At 30.6% G+C, this 20,088-nt stretch overlaps 2 protein-coding genes across 10 annotated transcripts in view; one reads left to right on the forward strand and one right to left on the reverse strand.

Annotated features, from left to right (window-relative positions):
* The window catches only part of LOC126840847 (uncharacterized), a 126,891-nt gene that overhangs the window by 45,171 nt on the left and 61,632 nt on the right, over nucleotides 1–20,088 (reverse strand). For 3 of the 7 annotated variants that reach the window (XM_050576819.1, XM_050576821.1, XM_050576822.1), the window contains exon 3: nucleotides 4,339–4,429. The gene's annotated coding sequence lies outside the window, so the exon portion shown is untranslated. Of the gene's footprint in view, nucleotides 1–4,338; nucleotides 4,430–20,088 lie in introns of those variants that run through there. The other 4 variants (XM_050576817.1, XM_050576818.1, XM_050576814.1 and 1 more) reach the window with 3 other exon arrangements.
* LOC126840845 (triple functional domain protein) overlaps nucleotides 1–20,088 on the forward strand; it is a 102,041-nt gene that overhangs the window by 2,045 nt on the left and 79,908 nt on the right. The gene's annotated exons all lie outside the window — the stretch shown is intronic.

The following is a 20,088-nucleotide window of genomic DNA, read 5'->3' on the forward strand; positions in this document are numbered from 1 at the left end:
AAATCCAAAAATTATATTTCAAGCGTTTTTTTACATAACTGTTAGTTTCCTAAACAACAACAATAGAAATTCAACATTTTTCAAAAAAAGAGATGGAAAACATGAATTTTTTCAGTTTTGTGTATGTTTGTAAGTGTGTAAAATTTTGTTTTAATTTTCTGTTGAAGATGTTTTGAATATTTTCCGTTCCCATCCGTGAAGAATACAAAAAAATGTTTTGTATTTTAAAAACGATCAAATTAGGACTAATGAACTGAATGTAAATACAAATCCTATAGAGTTCTTAAAAACTACCATAACAACCATGTTACAAGTTTAACAAATAAATTAGTCACAGAAGATTTTTTAAATTACAACATGTGGAACATACTTTTACTTTGTGGTACAATTGAATTACTTTATTATTGGTACGTTCAATTTCTATTTGGACGACAGTAATCATGTCGGGTTTTTGTCAAAAAATCATCGAAAGAAATATATTTTATGATCAGTTCTCAAATGTGTTTTGGAAATTACCTGTATTTTCAAATGTTAATTCAGTGTGGGCGATGTGGATAATTTGCAAAAATGAAGAGACAAATTGTAATCAAATATTGATAGAAAAAAGGTTGTATTGACAAAATTATTGTAGGGTCAATACTTGTTTTTTTTTGAAAAAAAAACGATATTTGTACTTTTTTTGGTTCTCATCCCTTCTGGCTTCTTAAACTAAATTTAGTCATTTTTAAAATATATAGCAATCGATTCTAAAATAAAAAAATATTAATGTATAATTGTATTATACTAATTATTGTAAACAAACATTAAAATAATGATCCAAGTCTGGCGGCTTATGACAGCTGTTTTGCGTGTGCTGTATTGCACTTGAACCGAGTGATTTATTTGTATGTACACAATGCAGTTATGTTTTCTTAGTGATAAAAACCGTAGTCATAACTGACCTTTAAATAAACATATGATAATAATTATCAAATTAGTTGTCGAGTGACTAAAATAGTGAACCACGTGGTGCTCAAAAATGGCATATTTTATATTTTATTATTGTTTTGAAGTGCTTTTTTTAAATAAACATTTTTATTGATGTTAATGTACAGAGGATGATTGATTAACTATGACCCAGTCAATATCTTAAAAGAAATTTGTTATTTTAAAACTACTCTTCTTCGTGCTTTATACCTAATTATTAGTTACTTCATACGTATTTTTGTAATCATTTTTGAATAACTACTTTTATAGTTGTAGTTGTAAAGAATATAATTTTCGAGAATTGGAGGCAAATGAACAGCGGTTGAATTGAACATCTATCTATGGATAGAAAATCACGTCTTGTTTTATCGTTTATTATTAATTCAGTAAGACACCATTGAAGAAAATATGGTCAATTCGTTTATACATTTCTTGTCCGGGTCAAACGCCATTGTGGTACAAATACAAAACACGTTTATCGAAAAAAAACTCGAATAAAACACTATACTGTGTGCACCTATGTCCAGAGCTGCTACGACTGTAAATAGTAAATGTAAAAAAAAAAAAAACCGTAAACATCAGTATTGTTTATATGTTGTCAACTAATATTAAAGAGTTTGTCATTTTACAATGCCAATAATACACGTCTTCAAATAAAAATAAAAAAATCTCGGTGGACCGTACGATACTTTTTACTGTGTACATTTTTTTCTTCATAGTCCACCGACCGGTTGATACTTACCGAGCATTAACTTACTAAATAACTATACAATACCGTTGAATAACATAAATTAAAAAATGTTTTTCAACAAAAAAAAACCCCATAGAAATGTAATTATTTCCCTAATAAACGAGTGTCTTACGTTAAATGGATCACCCTGTATATTGTAAATGCTTTCTAAGGATTCCGCAACCTACACTGTTTTTTGCACACCGTTTTTTCATCTCTTGTTCTTTTTAATGTTTTTTTTTAAATTATGTTTTATAAGCTTGCCTACTGGTGAACGGCGGTCGTCTATCTTAATACATACCTACATATATATTAGGTACATAATGGAATAAGTAATATATTTTAATATTGTGGTAGGTAGATAAATTATTCTGCATATCTCGCGCGAAAGTAAAAGGGGCACGACCGATCCGACGGTGTGATACATTGGATGATTTGCATCTCTCATGAGTGTATTAATGTATGTGTGTTTTTTATTTATATTTTTGTTTAGTATCTGTGATAATTAATTACACGCGAGTGAAAATCGAGACTCGTCCAAGTAACGAAAACGTTTCTTCGTCTCTATTACTTTTTTTTTAAATATAATAAATACAAACATTTTATTAATAAACAACCGTCCATTCTTGCATTTATCACATCCGAACAATAACGGATTGTTATGAATATAGCGTTATTCGTATTGGCCCTCTCTTTTGTTTTGTTAGTAAGTAAAAAAAAAGTCAGCATATTGGCGACGGGGATGTAACAGGTGTCTTCTAAATGCAGATGAAAAAAAAAACCAAGTGTTTGGTAGAAAGTTCCGAGCAAAATCTACAACAAAAAAAAAAAGTGTCTTAAATGAATTGAAAACTTTAAGGTGTTCCGGAGAGAATAGCTCTATGACTGCCACGACTTTGGGAAACCTGGAAAAGTCTGATTATTTTTTTTTTTAAATCTGGGAAATCATAAAGGAAAGACATACGAAAAAAAATCTTTGTGAAAACAAAAAACTTTTCAGCCCTTCAAAGCTAAATAATATCGCTGAATTGCCATATCGTAATCGTTCAGTGTGTGTGTGTGTGAAATATTATGAATATAATTTTACTAAACCGTATGATATAACATATGATTAATCCTTGCCCGCATAAAAAAAAACGAAAACCGATACCTCGTCAGAACCGTATGGGAATGCTGGTGTGTGTGTTTTAATCGCACCAGGGGTTTCCTGTACACTTTAAAAACGGTCTCATTATATAATTATTACTATTACAACAATAACGAGATATAATTTTATTCACGTGAGAGCGACAATACAACTTGCGTAACACCACGATCATTGTCTCTCTCTCTCAATTGGTCATTATTAATTATTGTCTGGCACAAAAATAAAATTGATATATTTATCTAAGTTATCCTTAATAGAAAAAAACCAAAGCGTTTATACTATTAACGCGATAAACCGTTTGTAGACAAACCGTTTATAAATTAACAGAAAGTTCGTTTCAATTAAAAAAAAAAAAAAAAAAAACGCTAAGCCGGACTCGCGACTAAGTAATGGAATTTTTATTGTTTTTAAATACTTTTTTTATAAATTACATAAGGCCATAGTCTGTGTCAATCGGTCGAGAGAGTGCAATTATTATTATTACTATCTTTAACGGTTTCACAATCAACGGAATTGTCCTTAATCGCTTGTGCGGTATTTTTTTTTTTAACGATTCGTTTATACACATTAATTATTTCCGTAGTGATATGTGTTTGTATTTTTAACGTTGAATTACAGATAACAGTAATCATTTAATAATATTCTCATCGAGTAGTGTTGTAAATACACAAGTTTCGCCGTGAGGCGATTAGATTACTACTAATATTTTTTTTTTTAACAGAATATTTTATTCAACAGCATAGCGAAGGCTGTTTGTGTGTTTTGTCCGTAGTAATACTGAAATTTATATGCGTTTAACGTTTTTCCAGATAAGTATTTGCAGTCCAATTAAACGAATGTTGTGTTCGGTTTCGCTTGAATATCAGACCTTACTTTTTGTTTTCAATTTTATTTTTTATCATGTCAGTATTTACCTAAATTTAAATTAATAATTACTAAGGTATATAATAACATATAAGACTAGATCGATTGTGAGCAAAAAAATGGTATTATTGTCAGAAGCAAAATTATTTATGTTGTACAATAAATTACAAAGTGTAAACATATTTTACGAAGTCTATAAAACAAAAATGAAAAAGTTTAATGGTTTTTTAAGTAGGTAGTATGAATTTTATAAGAACAATTTAAAAAACCTCATTGTTTTATTTTTCTTGATAATTATGAAATCAGCCTAAAATAAGGTAATTATTTGGTCACATTTTGATTTATGGATGCAGGATGTTACTAATATTTTTAAACTAATAGTTATGAGGCATGGAAAATTTGCTCTTCCGCTAACCGTCAACGTTTAACGTGGGCTACTGGTTTTTGGTGATAACATATGCGTATCGAATTTCCACAAAATTGATTTGATTAAATTTCGGTGGGCGAGGCAGTTTGCCCGTTTTGGAAGTGCCTCCGTTGCGAACCAATTGGGTTTTATTTGTAAATAACAAATAATAATTCACAAACACACACACGGACAAAATAGGGCATTACCAGAGGCATTACTTACTATCATTCACATTTCCAGAACGGTTACCGGATTTCCATGATGAAATTCACCGGATCGAAATACACTCTGGGACTTGAACAAACATCAACAGCTATAACAATACGAGCGTTTATTATTATTTACTATTTTCCTAATGCGTTTGTGTTCAGAGTGTTGCGGGTCGAATTGTGTGTGTGTATTACAGTTACGTTGATTCGCAAACGGAACTTTAAGTGACGGAATAAAAAAAAATATTATCATATTTACTGTTTAAAATAGAAAAAAACAAGATCGGTTTGGTAATTTTACAGTACCAGCTAGTTTAACCAGAATGTAGCGAATAGTGGCGACTAGGTCTTGTCGATGTCATTGACCGTTAGTGTCTTATTATTTATTAATTATATACTTTGTATGATTATTATTAGTTTGCAAAGACTACTACTGCTGCTTAGACACTTGGAACCCGTGTAATTACAAGTCACGGATTGGCATTGAAACGTGCCCACCCACTGCTAAACTACACGTCTGGGGATCGGGTTAAACAACCGCGAGAGCCACCTGACAGTTGGATGTGAATTTGCATCATATTTTTATATTTCCGGTACTGTTTATTTTTAATTTTTAAGCGCGATCGGTTCTGGACCCGTTATTCTCGTCGTTAATCTAAATATCCGCTATGAATAATTATATCGGTCGTTGGACTTACGGGCTACTAACGATGGGTATTATAATATCGTAGAATTGTATATATATTATGGTTTTAACCCATTTTGATAGGTATCGATTTTGTTTGGGTTCTCACTAATAAGGCTGCGATAGGGTTGTGTGTGGATGCGGTAAAAACGTCACTGTCATTTGTACCGATTTACACGGGTAATGCAGAGATACCGCCGTCAGTTTGAGTTTCCAACTCGATAACAAAATCAAAAAGAGACGAGTGGTACACGTCAAAGATAAAATAACGCAAGTACTTTTCGACCCTTTTCATTAAATCTCTATTCGAAAATATGATGATACCTACAAGAAACGTTATCTTTTGTAGAGTCCAAACGATGCAACTCCAAAACCGTGTGTATTCGGGGTAATATATTAAGGACAAGACACTATTTTTCACTGAAAATATTTATATTTGTATTTTATTAGATACATATAATTGTCAATAGAAGAAATAAGAAATATGTCAGAGGATTGAATAATATCAGAAAAGGAAAATGGAATATTAATATTATGACTAAAATTAGAGAGAAATTGTCGTTTAGGAAAAAAAACATTTAAAAATAAGATGAGACAAAGATAAACCCCATCATGACGGGGAAAATAAGGGAAATCATTTAGAGATAAATAAAAACAGTAAGTTGGAAGGCGATTATGTCTATGGCTAGGAAGGAAACTACCATTTTGCGAGAGATAAAGGATATTGTAAAACCAAGGAAAATATAGGACAGAAGGGCAGAGTGAACAAAAAGAAACCACAATGGACGTAGGTAGGTTTTTCCATTAAAAATTCCAAGAACGTAAGCCTTGAGGGATGAATTTCAGTCCGAGAAATGAATCAAGATCGGCGAGGAAATAATGTTTATGAAAATTTACGATATCATTTCCATTGACGCCAGTATGATTGGGTACCCATAAAAACAGAATATTATAACCAAACCTAGGGAAAGACAAAATACTTAAACGGATTTGAAGAACGAGATAGGAGATAGAAGATACTAATGGAAAAGAATTTATAGCCATGTCACATGATTGACAATCAGAAACTATAAGGAAATTTCTATTGCCTCAGCTAAGGACTTAATGGTGGAGAGGGTTTTAATTGTAGCAAGTCACTCGGCTGTGAAGGACGAGGCAGAATGAGGAACATTATTGGAAAATTTGCCATTGAGCGATATTGTGTAAATTCTATTTTTTTTTGTCCTCACGATTTTAATGTCATCGTTGTGTGTTTTATCTAACATATTATTATTATTTTATTAGCATGGCCTTATCAACTCTATAGTTAGTTGATGCAGTCGCATAACTGTTATATTTTGCTATTTTCGTTTATTTTACATAGAAATATTTATCACTAATGTTCTTTGTGTTATTTTTTTTTTTACAAAACTTAAATTTTAAAAGTCGTGTTTCACGAATCCTGTTGTTTGGTAAATTAATTTTTAAAATTGTTAAAATTTGTATTCCGTCCATTACTCTAACGTGTGACGAATACAAAAATATTACATTTATAACTGATGATTTTTGTACTAACAGCGTCAGCGGATGACTAACACTTTTGCACTCTATATTTTACACTGTTCAACATCTAGTAATTATTATTAATAATATATAATATTTATATATGTATATTATTTAAGAACTCTTAACACAACAATAACAAGCGAACGTTTATTTTCGAGTTTTGTTCACCGTGGGAAATCGCACAAGCATTATTATAATTTTCAGCAAAACAATAAAAAATAAAATTTAAAATAAAAAATAATAATAACTACGGTAACCGTTAGACGGTTGTAATATTTCAAGGTGTATTGCGGTAACCCTAGATAGGACTTGAGAATAACGAATTCCTGCGTGCTTCTTCTCCAGGTCGTCCGACCGATGCAAATAATATATCTGTTTCCAGTTGAACAGGCGCACACAAAAAAAAAAAAAAAAACAGCACAAACTACTCGCTTTACTACCATTACTACTTAATGCTAAATTCGTATTATATGTATATACATGCATAATATAATTTATATAGAACGTTGTGTGCGCTTGCACACCAGCCTCGTGATTGAATCAGCTACAACCAGACCTAAAACGTTATATTGTGTTCTGTTTTTAGTGTACCTACACGTTTCCACGATACAAAGTTACACTCTATAATAGGCTATCGTTGGCTGTTATCGGCTAGCGTTGGAATTAGGTCGCAAGTCGGTTTATAGTACACACACACACACGGTAATAATATTATAATAATATGTATAATGTACTCGTTTTTTCCCCCTGTACGTTTGCAGTACTCAATTATACAGGGTACACTGGGGCTAAGTAACTAGGTGTATGTTAGCTAAAGCTCTATAACGCGTCACTAGGTCCGAGAAAAGGAGGGCGTCAAATGCCCCAAATTTTTCCTTAAGTTATAAAGTACCAAGTGATCCATTTAACGCAAGACACTCGATTTCTCGGAAAATAATTACAATTTTGTACTTTTTCTTTTTGAAAATATTTTTTTTTATGTTATTGTACAATATAATAAAATTTAATATCTATTTTGTAAAAACATAGACATTGAGTGTTGGGAAGAAGCAATGCGCAAACAGAAAAAAACAGATATTTATATTGCTAAAATTTGGTATATTGGTAACTACTACTTTAGGTGTTTTGCCATCATCAGGTTACATAAAATTTACATTGACAAAATGATTCGAATGAACAGCATATCGTACTCACATACAAAATATGTATGAAATACTTGTATGAAAAAAATAAATAATTAATAACAATAATACGTTTGAGTGTGTAACATTGAGTGAAATTTTAATAAAATCTGTGTCATCACTGGTATTTATCTTTTAATAATAATAACACAAATTTATTGCAATTTCATTCAATGATACTCATTTAAATTTATTGATTTTTATTATTTAATGTGTTATAGACATTTTTTTTTTTAAATGATAGTATGAATTATTTTTCTCGCTATCTGATGTACTTAACCGTCTGAAATTTGCACAGCTTATGTGGTCATTCGAACTCGATACGTGTTAAAAATTTCGGGTCTCCAGTTCAAAAATGATAGAAGTCATGACTATTTTTTATCCGATTTCAAAAAAGAGAAGGTTCTTAATTCGTCAATTCTGTTTATATTTTTGTTGTTGTAAAAAAAATCGTATTGATGGCCACCTGTGTGACCGTACTACAATAAATTATTATTATACATCCGAAAAGATTACACGGACGTGCACAGGTGAGTGTGGTGTCTGTATCGCAGAAATGATTACTATATACCGTATGTGTCGTCCAGAGCTCCTACATACATAGCTCCCATACATATTGTATACTCCTCCGCCTCTTCATCTGCCGCCGTCTCACAACTAGTTTTCAAATATCTCAACGGCATCACGATTTAACCGTGTGTTCGCGTCGTCCACAGGGTGCATCATGGCAATATACAGGGCGATTCATTAAGGTTAAGGCACTCGTTTTTTCTTAAAAATTATTGCAATTATGTGGGTTTTCTTTTTGAAAAAATGTTTGCTATTTTACAGTATTATAAAATTACCAATTATTTACCTTTTCCGAGAAGTTGCCAAAATAATTTTCAGAAAAAGTTAACCGGTCGATAACCAGTTTTGGAAAATTACTTTTAAAGCTGTTAAAGTTATGACGGGAGGAAGGCTGGAGTGTATAGTATTATTTTTATCTGCGCGCATTACTCGATTGCCCTGTCCTAAATGTTAAACTCTAATAACTTACAAAGTTATTATCCAAAACTACTTAGGGACCTATCAAAATGTCCAGCAAATTATTCTTAATATTTAAAAATACTAAATAAATACATGATTTATCGTTTTAGTTTTAAAAGTCGACATAAAAAATAACACAAACCAAATCCAACCCATTCGTACCTCATTATCGAGAAAACGTGTGTGCTTAATGAATCATCCTGTATGTCTGTGTATAATAATAACGTTAAGGTAAAAAAAAAAAAACAAAGTATCTAACCTCACCGCGTACAGCATCCGTGTCTGAATTCCGAAATAATAATACCTGTATACGATTTTCGCCCCCCCCCCTCCTCTTTCTGGCGTCCATATCGTAAAACACGTTGTGGTGTTCTCCTCGCCGGATTGTTTACAGGTGTGCACGCACTGCAGTACCTACCATACACGACAACAGTGTGTAAGTATACGGCGTCACCGTGTGTTATCGCCCGTCCGAGTCTTATTTTTTTCTTCCTCTCTCGATCGGTGTATTGTCGTTTTTCTCTTTCTTATTATTACTATTATTATTATTATTATTATTGTTGTTGACGATTTACGGTCACTGTCGATTATCGGCGGTCCGGCCGCGGTCGAAACCACCGCCGCGCCGCTGTATCAGCCTTTCTTTCCGCCAACAGAGGCGACACCCTCTTGTTCGCCCACGTACATTACTATTATTATTATTATTATTGTGTACCATTCGTCGTGTGACAACGACAGGAATTCCTGTACCGAACCGTCGCCGTGGCCGCGACCAACGCGCGCCACTGTTAATACCAGGAGGGCAATCCGGCGCGCAATGATCGACGGCCAGGCACCGGTCGCCGCTACGCGTTATGCTTTAGGGATGTGATGGGCGCGTTTCGTTCACTATGTCTCGGTCAATATCGTTGATTCTTGTTCGTACTTTTCTTGTTGTTAGTTTGCCTGAATTTGATATATTTGTGATCGATATAAACCCATCGTTTATGTGTTAAAATCCTTGGAGAACTTGGAGATTTTTAAATGACTATTTATATTCGATCCCTTCAAAAGCAAAGTGATTCTCTTTTTGTAAAATGAAACCATATTTTTATCAATGTATTTTTCAACGTCTACAATTGCTTTTATGAAATCGGCGGCTTTATAATTTTGCTTTTATTCGTGTTCATACTTGGAATACGGCCTAATTGAATTGTTTTTAATCTAAGTACTATAAAAATTATTGTTTAACTTTTCATACATTTTTACCTTTTTATTCAAATTCAAAACAAATATTAAAACATTCATCTTTTAAATGCACAAATGACGTAAGTCATAGCTATATTATTCTGAACGTGAGCTCTAAAATTACACGTTTAACGATTTTTAATTTTTATATACAACAATAGTGGCTTAGGTCTACTACACCCACGGTATAATGCTAATGACAGCACCACTTTACTTTTGACGGGCTCGTTTGTACACTAAAGGCATAACGATCCAAGTCCACTTACTAAAATGCGGTTTTCCTTACTTAATCGACATTTTATTCTTCGTATTTTTATAATGTTCTAAGTCAAAAAAAGGTTAGAGTATTCTTTCATATCTGTTCGTATTACTCAACCTCTTGTCCTTTAAAACTTTAAAATTTATAAGTAATTATTCAAAACTGATAATCGGCCAGTCGAAATTTCCAGCAAATAATTCATAGTTTGAAAATTCAGAAAAATATACGTTGCCATTTAGGCTTTAAAAGTTGTTCAAACCTAGGAATTTGCCAAAAAACTTAAAAACTCGAATATCTGTAAAATAACTAAAATAATATAAAACTAAAATGTATCCATAATAGAAAAACTACAAAACTGTAAACAGATCATTCTGTATGTATAATCAGTAAAAATCTCGGTTTTATATAAAATCCTAAATCCAACCATTTTATACCTCTGATCGTTGCCGTAACATAAGTTTGGTACCTAACACCGTAAGTACATACCTCTGCTACCCACCTGCATAATTTTGTTGATGGTATACCTAATTGGTATTTAATAGGTGGTTCCCAAAATGTTTTTCCTAAGAACCACTAAGTCGAAATCAGGCGTCCATCAAGATTATTGTTAAGTATATAATATTATTTATGATATATTATATTTTTTTTTACTCTAACCAGCCAGCCTACTCGGTTATTTACGGCCATAAATAATACACGTATTTCGATGACGTAATCGCTTAAGCGCGTTGTTTGAGACTTAAGAAAAAAATCCTCGGTCGGTTAGTAGGTGATCCGGAAGAGGGAAAGGCAGGGGGGTGGATCGTATGCGGTATTATTGTGGCCGTAATAGAGTATTTTCTTGGCGAGCTATTTATATTATATGCCTTTTTTCCACTCTATTGATTTATATTTTATTAAATTACTTATACCGAGGGCAGTCTAGTGTAGTCATGTCCACTCTGTACAGCACAAAAGGCTCATTCGGTTCACATTGAACGATCGGTGGTCAATCAATTGCTGCAGGCAACCGCCGATATCGGCTCATCGTTTTTCCTTTTATTATACGCGGAAAACGAACGACAAAATACGTTTTTTTACATGTCTTAAGGTTACTCTCATATTAGATTATGTATTACACAAGTCTAACCGTGGAGCTTAAATCGACTAAGTTACTGAATGGATATATTATATACTCCCTTTTGAAATCTTATAAAAACTGATATTTTGTTCATAGGTAAATTTTCATTATATATTAATTAATTTCGTATATTAATTTTCAGCTAATTTTGTACAAATTGTGTATAGATTGTAAATATATTTTTCTTGATAATAAGAAAAAAAGGAAATTTACCCTAAAACCGAATCCCATAAAACATGCATTTTGGCACAAAAAATGGATATAAAATATTAAATTTCAATATAGATGTCTTTGCTATGAAAATGCAAATTTTAGATTTATATAATGTTTCGTCGATAAATTTCCTAGGATAGCGTGTCTAATTAATGTATTTTTTCAATTGTTCTATTAAATTATAATACTACATTTTACTTAACATTTCATTTTTTTTCAATGTTTTACTAAAATTATTTTTGCTGTCATTTCATGTATCTACAATGTAAAAATTTTAACGCGTGACGTATATTTTTTTGTTGTTCGGCGAGGTTTTATTTTATTATAATAATAATAACTATTAATATTTATACTATGGGAAAACAAAGAATAAAAGGGGTCCGGTAAATGCGTTGAAAAGAAGCAATTATTTTTTTAAAAATAAACAAAATCATGTGCGTTAATTGATTTTTTTTCATTCCATTTTTATTATTAATACTTGCCAACGATCATCCAAAATTGGTATTCGATATTTCAATTTTCTTGCAAAATAAAAAAAACAATAGCATTGTGCCATAAAATTATTGCACATGTTCGTCTTTATGCAGCCAATACTGTATAGGGAATAATCTGCTATGGTATATTGTTATTACAATCAAGCGTCCAAAATTAGAATATGCAATTTATATATTTTTTTCATTATTTAAATAAATACTGTTTTGTTTGTTTCGATCGCGTTTGCGTCGGGATATTAATTCATGCATATTTTAACAGCCTACTCTTTAGGTTGATTAAATAACAGCCGATACGCATTTTCTGATATACATAATTGAAAAAGTTAATTGGAAACATTGAAATACTTGCAAATTAAATTCAATACCAAGTATTCTGTAAACCATTTGAAATTAGGTATATATTTTTTTCGCATTCGGTAAAAATTGGTGGACTCATTACTAACCTACTTTTTTTTTTTTTTTACTTAAATAATTTGACTTTTATCAACGTGAAATGTACACGAATCGTGTGTTACACGCTAGTTACAATAACGTCATAATAAAATACAGATTTAGCTTTTTTTTTTTTTGATAAAAATAAAGTTCGGTGTTTGTATAGCATAACCAAACGGGAGGAAAAGTATATTATACTCGGGGTGTGACCGAGATTACTGGCACGTAGGTAGAGCAATAATAATAAATGTAATCTGGATTAGACTTCACTTTAACGGGATTAAAGTCGATCTTGACCGACACGTTTTCTAAAAACGTGATCTGTTATAATATTATAATTTATAACCTTACATTTTTCTGTGCCGTTTTAATATTTTAACTGAAACTCTACTAGTTTTTTGTCCGTTATTTAGATAAAAAAAAAAATAACATTACTATATTATAGCATAACGTTCTCACTCTTCCGCGTTGATTAATTAAAAGTTCAAAGTCTTTCATTAATTAAGTAATTATTTTTTAGATATAAACACTAATGTGAACAAGTCACTTTTGACCGACAAAATAATCGGATTTCGTTACAACTTGTTAAATTCACAAAGCAAACTTAATTAAACACCGTTCGCTGCTTTATTGTTGTAATGATTTTGTTTTTGCTACTTGATTAACCAAAACCTACAAATTTCGTTTAGAAACTGGAAACATGATCGCTATCGCGAATGCAATAAAAAACATAATTTTTACTAGCAGACCTTCCAAAATTCTCGCAGGATAATTTATAATTAATTTTTTCTATAAAGAAAACTAGCTTAGAATTTTGGGTATGATAAAACTGCGTTTGAAAAGTATTTAGCATATCATTTAGTTTTAGTTATCAAATATTTGTATAGTATTACTTGAGTTATAATGCTTGCATTTTTAGTCTTTGCTCTAATGTTCTTTGCTGACAAAAATAACAAAATAAGAGTCTTAAGTTTCCATTAAGTTGGATTTTTAGGCCCAGTGCACTTTTTATTCATTTCCCATATTCAATAGAATATAACCTTAAACAGTAAAACCAATCAAGCGGTTAAATACAAGCGTTTTCTTTCCGGCGCGTCACAGATTTTCACTTGGTAATAAATTTCTCTATTCTCATCATATAAAAAAAATGTATTGTTTCAGTATAGTGTAATTTTGTATAATAGCTAAAGTGCGTGTAGGTTTTTTTTTTATCATCGATGACTAAAGATTTGCCAAAGTGTTATGCCAAAATGAACCTTTTAAGATACGGTTTTAGAAATAAAGTAAAAACACTATATAAAATATCACGTAACCGATTTCATCGCTAAGTAATGGTTTTTTATTGGAATTCTATTTGATGTCGCTTCGTACACGTTGTTGATAGTTGGAAAAATAATTAATTTTTATGTTATCGAAAATAAAAAATGATATTTTTGATAATTAATTCGGATCGTTTGCTGCATTGTGCTGGCAATAATTAATACCGTTTTAATTGAATCGATTCTGTGTAGTTGGTATTGTGCGTGGATTATTAACTTCATTGCGTTATCCTATCCAGAACAATAGACCCTTCACGTTTAATCACTCTCATTGGCTTTTTTTATAATTGTAAAAAAAATATATATAATATATATCAAAATGTTCTAGGAATTTCAAGATATAATTAATAGTATTGCATCCAGCCGCGTGCATACTCAGTGATTATTGCTTCTGTTGACGCTCCACCGGTATCTGTTTTATTGTCAGGTTATAATTATTGTAATGCTCTTTGACCGTAGCAAAACACTGTTATGTAAAAAAAAAAATACTGCGAAATCTCTGTGCCCGGGTTGTCGATGTAACCAATGATTATTATTACAGGTAATAATCACAGTGTTCAATAATTATGTGGGGCTTGAAATACCGACAATTGTAGACCCGTAAAACAGGTCACATCTTCTCTAATTCGACAATAACAATAAAAATAATGATAAATCACAGATAACAAAACTCAAGGCTAAATTGTTGCATTGTTCGTATTAAAAACTTAACGAGGCGCAGTCGTCGGTATAACTTATACAGGTGATTCATTAAGAATAAGACGCTAATTATTTCTAAAAACAATTGCAGTTTTTTTTATTTTACAGATTTTAATTTTTTACATTTCCTTCCAGAGCTCGATCAACTTTTAAAACGTATACGGTTATCTATGTACATAATTAGTATTTTAAATTAAGAATAATTTGCCGACAATTTTGACTGACCGATAACCAGTTTTGGAGAATTACTATTAAAGTTATTAATGTTTAAAATTTACGACGGAGGTAGTAAAGATAATAATTCATTCCTATCTTTATTATAATATAAGATAATTTCAATTATTATGCGAAAAAATGAATGTCTTATCCAGTATCCGTATAAATCATCCTGTATTTTTTGCATTGTTTTTTCATTACAATACTTACATGTGTACTTAAGTGGTACCTACTCTTATTTGGTATCGACGACGTTTGTCGAGTGCGTGCAGTGTACTTTTTTGGGCATGAAACTCGTGCCAAAAAAAATAAAAATAAATTATGGGTATAATATTGCGAATTACTATTATTCCGGCGAAGGCCGTACAACAACCTGTAGGCAATAAGACCGTGTGGATAGTCGATGTCGACAAACGTCGTTAGGTAATTACTATAAACATATACACGCTAGTGAACTATTGACCCACAACGGATTAGATTAATATTAATATATATTTTTTTAACTGGATTGATTTTTGTCCATTGTAGTACTTTCGCTAAGAAAAATATCATGATATGTCTGAAATAGCTCTTATAAGTCAATCAATATTAATATTAATGGATAATGCTTTATCATGCACGGTGTTAGACATTTGATTGTACCTAGGCCATAACACTCACAAGAGTCGTACTTGCCCATATTCATATATTTATTATCAGAGTAATTAGTTGGTTTTATCAAGGTACTATTGTGTTTTTTAATTTTTTAATTATGGTAATGATATTCAAGTAGTTGTATATTTTCGACGGTTCCGGGTACTGTGAGAAAATTAAAACGGCCACGAGTTAGTGAAAAGTGTTTTATTTTTGAGCCAAGTGAAAAATAATAGTCGGACCGGTCAAGTGCACGGACCACTTACTAAAATGACACACCTACGTGTGGAATTATGTAAGGATACTTTTTTAGTAATTTCCATAGTGCTACCAACTTTTAAAACTTTAATGGCCACGTGTATAACTTATAAAAAAGAATGATTGCTTGAAATGTACACTGATTAGGTTAAGGTTAGGAATTTTTATCCTTAGATTTCCAAGTCTGCTTATTTAATAGCCAGTCGATATTTTTAGCAAATTATTAATTATTTAAAAAGTTAATAAAATGTATACGTTACCATTTACAAAAACTTAATTACATATTATGTGTTTAACACATACGAGATGTGGTTATATTTTTTTAAACATTTATCAAAACTGGGTGAATTATTAACTATAAAAGTATGAAAATAATAATTTAAAAAATCTTATATCTCCTAAGATATTTACTGAATCACAGTTATCCAATCGTCTAGTATTTTAAAGGCGTACCTACCTTGCATTTCTCATCTTTTTTTTTTCGCTATTTATAACCGAAACGGTTCACAGTCCAATAGAGAACTATAACATAGATTAACCCAAATACTGCGTTATTCGCGTCATAATATTTTTCTCGATTCATCACGGACGATTGTGTGTGAATATTTTTATGACACGAGATAATAATATTAGCCTGCAAAAAACCGTACAATTGACGTTTTTCATTTTATCTAATTTCAAAAAAATAAAAAGCCACATTTCTTTAAAGATGTTAGAGCAGTAGCGCAAATAGGAAAACATATAACGGGGAGGGGTGGATGTATTTAAACAAATTGTGCTTTATTCATGAAAACATTGTACAATGCTGGATAAATCCTAAGCAGATTTATTGAAAATTTACCAAATCTCGTTTTGCTCTAAATTTCCATTTGATATCGACTTTTGTTAAAAAATTATTTTTATTATCATTTATTTTTATTGAGATAAGGTTGAAAAATAATTATTCTTTAACGTTCCTAATTCGTACATAATATTATTGTTAATTTATTCTATAATATGTGTGAATAATAAATGTCTTGTATTAAGTAAAGCTTAGTTTTCGTCTTGGGATTATTCAAAAATATACATTGTATAGACGCAGGTGGTCTAGAATAAACCATAAAAAATAATGATATGAAACCATTCGAGTTTTACATATTTCATTTTTTGTTGTTGTTAGTTCGTCCAGAGGTACCCTCTCTTTTTTGTTCAATGACTGACTAATGCGTTCTCCGAAGAAACCTTACTCCGTCAAAAATCGATTGTTTTCAAATGCCTACTGTGTGTTATCAAGGTTCGAATTAGTTAGATTGTTCTTGAAACATGGTTTTATTAACTAATGACTCATTTGTTTAAATAAACAACAATAATAATAATAATAATACTGGATGTACACTATGAGTATAATAAAAGTATTTGCAAACAACATTTTTATAATCTCTTTTATGCATAGGTTTTTTTAATCTTAAGATTTTGTTCTTGGCTTTAATATTTAGCTTAAAATAAAATGTATCCAAGAGGTTTTTCTACGAATATTCAACGCAACAATTCCAAAAGTATTTATTCTAAACTTGTTATCGACCTGTCACGTAATGATCAGAAAACTTTACTCTTTAAAATAAATTGTGGCGATATTTATTCTTCTACTCAGAATTTGTTTTTTCGTACCAACAATGTGTACTTTATAGTGTAATGAATTAAAACCAAATCATTGTTTTAATCTATTTAAGAGTTATTGCAATTAGTAACGGTTTGTGGGATACCTTGTAATAAGCCCATCATGGCATTATATTTTTTTCGAAAATTTACTTACTATAAACAGCATGTGCTTAGCATGCATAATGTCACACAGAAGTGTCATAATATTCGGGTTTTAAATTTTTGACACATTAAGAACAAACTCATTGGTTTCATCGTATTGTTTTTATCCATAAAATGTGTTTCGTATAGTGTTTATTGTATTACATTTATAATGCAATGATATTTTGGAATTATCTCCAATCAATTACTGTTAGTAATTATAGCTAAATGAAATTGGATTTCCTATTCAATTTTCGCAACACATGTCAGAAATATTTTAGTGATTAGTCCGTCTCTAAAAACTAGTAGGTACTATACAACTTTTTTATTACAAAAAAAACTGCTCACGAATCAAGTGCAATATTTTTTTTAATTTAAATACTTTTAATTAAATAATTTTTTTTTGTTTTTATGGACTGAAATCTGACTCTGACTGTATTAGGTTAATTTGTAACTACTAAAATCAGTATTGTTGGTTTTGTACAATTTTCAAAATGCCTTTCCTTGACGTTTTTCTTAAAATATAATTCGAGTTTTTTTCTCAACGTTAAGTACATTATGTAGTTTTCTACTCGTTTATCTAGTTTTTTTTTTGAAACTCATATATCGTTTTAATTTGCCTAAAAGAAAACCGTGTCTGGTCAATATGAAGATATTCCCGTTTGCGGGTTTTGGACAATTAGTAGGTAATAGCTAATAATTATAGTCAATTAAATCATTTTGGTGGGCGTATAGCACGTTTAAACAATACGTGATCGTACTACCGCATCGCTTTGAACTCGTCATGCTTAAAATTAAAAAATATATAATTTAAAAACAGATTACCTACCCAAACACTAAATGGCGGCACCTACTGAAGGTTACAAGAAAAAAATAGCCAGGGCTGCATTATACAAATGAACTAAAGAAAAATGAGTCCAGGCCGTTTTATAAAATGGGAAAAAAAACTAGACATTTCTTTGGATCTCTGAAAAATCACCAAAAATGTCGTTTATCCCTTTTGCCTTGTAACAATCGTTGTACACTGTTTATCTTTATTTATATTGTTTAATAGATCAGCATTAAGTCTACAGAGATTTGGATAAAATAATTTATGAAATATATTTTTGGGTTTTGAATAATAAGCGTTGAAGGAAAAGTAACATTTAAAAATAGTGTGTTAACAATTATATTAGTCATAGTGAATTTAACAAGTATATGTAATCAATTCGTATAGACTTGGGTTTTTTTTTAATCTTCGGAGATTTATGCTTGGTCACAGCTAATCAATTATCTCGAATTACATGTTAATGTAAACTACACGTTGTTTGTATCCATTCGTGTATCCTCGTGCCTTCTTTTAAACGCGTGTTATAATTCAATTAATGTCTTTTATTTATTTCTTCGAGTTAACCTACAGGTTGTCGTTTTTTTTTTATTTGGTTAGGTTTCTTCGACGCTTATTATAGGGCGCGATCGATGATAGTATTTTCCCTCGCCGGCAGCCCTATTATCTCCGCCTGAATTGTTGACAATAATATCCCAATACTTATCCTTCTGGAAAGTTTTTTTTTTCTTTACTCTTCAGCTTAAAGTTAATTAAATTTCATAAGGTACGCTCGCAGCCTGCAAAAGGTAGTATATGACAATACCACCATCGATTTTTTAGGGTACGATCATTTTTTTTGCATAATTGAGTATATGTGGTTAGGCAATTAAGTATAAAGTGATGAGAATCGTCATCATTAAAAAAAACATGTTTACTAAAAAAATATAGGTTTAATCTGGCGAGTTTATGCAGACCCAAAGAGTTTTTAAGAAAACAAAGTATCGCATCACCCATAAGAAGGAACAAATTAAAAATATAATTCTTTGGTAAAATTTGATAAAAATCACAAGCTGATTCTCACCAATACGGAATACCTAACCTAACTGTAGACGACGGAACGGTCCATTTTATAATAATATATTTAGAAAATTATATGAAGTATTTAAAAAAACAATTTCCGGTAAATCGTTCATGAACTATTTTAATATGAAAAAACACAAAGCTAATTTAATTTATTTTTGGTATTTTTATCTCTTTTAAGCTTTTAATACGTTTTTAATGCAATTGAAGTTGATAAAAGTTTGTGATTTTATTATTCAATCTAAATTCCGTTTATCAAGAGGAAAAACTTTTTTTTAAATCATTTTTTTAGTAATTTATTTAAACATAAACGCAGTAATCTCATTCTCGGATTATGTTTAAAAATATGCAAACTTTAAAAATGACAATTGTTACACAATATAATATGTAATACGTCGAAGGTCTTAAATTTATATTATTATTACTCTTTTTTAAATTTTACTTTCCTAACATCCGAAACGTTTTATGCACTTTATAGCATACGCCCTATTAATTTCGCGAAATAAAATAATATGTATTATATACAAAAAGAAAAACAATGATAAAATGTACTCCAAGTTGTAAAATGTTTTATCTGAGCGATGTTGAGGATTTCCAGCGTTGCAGTGTAATAACTTAAAAAAAATTAATATCCTTATGAAATATTTAAGACTTAAAATATTTAAATTTATTGTTTATTTAAATAATACATATCAGCTTCTTTACTTTGTATAATAACTTGGTGTGACTGATAGTATTGTCATCTGTAAGATGAATATTTCGGGTTTAATAACTCCATCTTAAATC

This window comes from Adelges cooleyi, unplaced genomic scaffold (assembly GCF_023614345.1).
Source record: "Adelges cooleyi isolate 19-005CV unplaced genomic scaffold, UGA_ACOO_1.1 ACOO_flye_CR_arks_rails_tigmint_CR_PRNA_376, whole genome shotgun sequence".
Lineage (NCBI taxonomy): Eukaryota > Metazoa > Arthropoda > Insecta > Hemiptera > Adelgidae > Adelges > Adelges cooleyi.